Below are 2414 nucleotides of genomic sequence, written 5' to 3'. Positions count from 1 at the left end.
TGTCAAAACCAGCAACTGCATCAACACTTGGTTGACTCGGATCTGACCTCTCCCCAAGAATTGGGAAAGAAGGCAGACAAATGGGTCAGATTGGTGAGGAAATATATATAGGAAACAATAATTAAAACAAATGTGGTGATGTACAGATTATTCAATATCCAAGATTAAGCATGACTATCACACTTGGGGATTGGATTGAAAATTCATTCTTTAATGTTTTTTGTAAAGTTATATACTTTTTTTTGGCTTTTCTTTTCCCTTATTCATCCAACACAATACTTATATAGCTATCATTGTGGCTTCCTAGCAAAGTATAACTAAATTATTCTGAATTGATATATAATTTACAATTTGTCAGACATTTTACGTTTTCAATCGTATTACAGAATTGCTACATAATAAACATGGCTATTTTCATCTATTTCAGTCTACGCGCGTTTCGGCGATCAGCCTTCCTCAGGCAGCCATGGTATTCAAGAAATCCTAAAACATAATAAAGAAAAAGAATAGTCTATAACAAAATGTACATCCCCACAAATTCAAGTGCACAATACATTAAAAAAAGGCCCCATATCGACCCTATACATATATACATTTATACATTTATATACACTTAGTTTCTATAGCCCTAATTACAAATTGATTATAAAACAGTAATCATCTCTAATCAAAAACATGTGTGTTTCAGAGTCAAAAAATACAATTTTAATCCACTCTAATGACTTATGTATTTGTTATCATTGTTGCACCTATAACGCTTAGTACCCCGGTTGAAGTGAATAGCAATCTCATATATGTCGCTTAATATAATAATCTTGCGATATCTTTCTGTACTTGCATGGCTACTTCATAGTCATTTAGGAGACTAGGACACTTCATATAACTAGAGACTTCAAAACAGAGTTAAATTAAATGAAACTGTCTTCTAGCTTAGTATGCCGATATCGTAGTGAGCTGCAGGTGTTACCTGATTCATAGTGAACATATCTGCTATCAAGGTTCCCTTTGTAAAATTGATGCTTTATCCAGTGCTATATTTTTTCTCTCTAATGGTGACGTTTTGTTTGTTGGCGTAATCTATATCCAATCGTTGCTTAGGTAGTCATCGAGACCCCGACCATAGACATACTAAAAAAGCAACCAATAAGACAAATTGGCATAATATAATGTTTATCACGGAGATGAAACTGAAAGCTAATGCTAGCTATCGGGGCAATACAAAACACTTACTAGAGCCACGGAGTTTCAGTACGCGTCTTTTCGAACTTTTCTAGTATCTGGGGAGGAGCACGCTTTGAGTAGCTCTCACGGGAACCTGCAGCGTGTTTTCACGGGTTCTAATCGGGAACACATAAAGCAGTTGGTTTTAATACGTTACGATCGAGCCTCGTTTTCTTGTTTTACAACTCATCAAACGTCAGTTATGTCTAAAAAAGCAACCAATAAGACAAATTGGCATAATATAATGTTTGTCACGGAGATGAAACTGAAAGCTAATGCTAGCTATCGGGGCAATACAAAACACTTACTAGAGCCACGGAGTTTCAGTACGCGTCTTTTCGAACTTTTCTAGTATCTGGGGAGGAGCACGCTTTGAGTAGCTCTCACGGGAACCTGCAGCGTGTTTTCACGGGTTCTAATCGGGAACACATAAAGCAGTTGGTTTTAATACGTTACGATCGAGCCTCGTTTTCTTGTGTTACAACTCATCAAACGTCAGTTATGTCTTACCCGGTCAAGTTGGTTTTTTGTTTCAGCCTCTTATCTCATCTTTGTTAAAAAGTGCTTCATCGACGTGATTTAAGGTATGTATCGGACTCATCCAAACCTAGGGGCATATAATTAATGTAAATGAGTCTGCTCCGTTGCCGAGTATTCTAAAGTATTACGTTACACTCGAAACCGCAGAGCTAATTCACAGGAGTTATCGTGCAGCACTCACCTCGCCATCTGAGTCCTTTCTCCCCGTTGCCAGCAAATCACTAAGGTAGAAAGGGGACTAGGCATCGAACCACTCCATATATACTCAGACTTGCTCAATCATTGGTCAGTTCCCTATGACATTGACCTTCTGTTGAAACAGCACTAGATCTTCCATTTAGCCGACGATAAAGCTTGACAATAATATGTGGGGGTAACAATTAGTTTTTGATGAGCCTATAACGTCATTTTATCAATAAAAATGTTTATAATAAAGCCTCCAATTATATGAATGTGCAAACCAACAGTTCTCAGCTGTTAATCTGATCGATTATTTACTTAAGTATCAGAGAATTATTCACTAGCAGGTGTGGCATTAGTTGTTATATCGTATGGCTTGACTCCATGGTATCTCACTGTTCAATCCTCTCTTATAGGCGTCCAGAGAGAATATCCAAAAGACTTCTCTCCTTTTTCGAATCTCAGTACCTTGT

At 37.3% G+C, this 2414-nt stretch overlaps 1 long non-coding RNA gene across 2 annotated transcripts; it reads right to left on the bottom strand.

Annotated features, from left to right (window-relative positions):
* Nucleotides 1-228: 228 nt before the first annotated feature.
* Nucleotides 229-1980, bottom strand: LOC146871563 (uncharacterized). Of its 2 annotated transcripts, XR_014959575.1 has the most exons (6): nt 1943-1980; nt 1732-1828; nt 1530-1636; nt 1231-1337; nt 968-1128; nt 229-483 (listed from the first exon to the last, which is right to left on the bottom strand). It is a non-coding gene; the product is annotated as an uncharacterized LOC146871563 (long non-coding RNA). The 2 variants fall into 2 exon arrangements; XR_014959574.1 differs by lacking the exon at nt 1943-1980 and having other exon boundaries at nt 1732-1932.
* Nucleotides 1981-2414: the final 434 nt, after the last annotated feature.

This window comes from Triturus cristatus, chromosome 1_1, assembly GCF_964204655.1.
Source record: "Triturus cristatus chromosome 1_1, aTriCri1.1, whole genome shotgun sequence".
Taxonomy (NCBI): Eukaryota; Metazoa; Chordata; class Amphibia; order Caudata; family Salamandridae; genus Triturus; species Triturus cristatus.
Note: the sequence above shows the minus strand (reverse complement) of the source record. Positions and strands in the feature narration are given on the sequence as shown.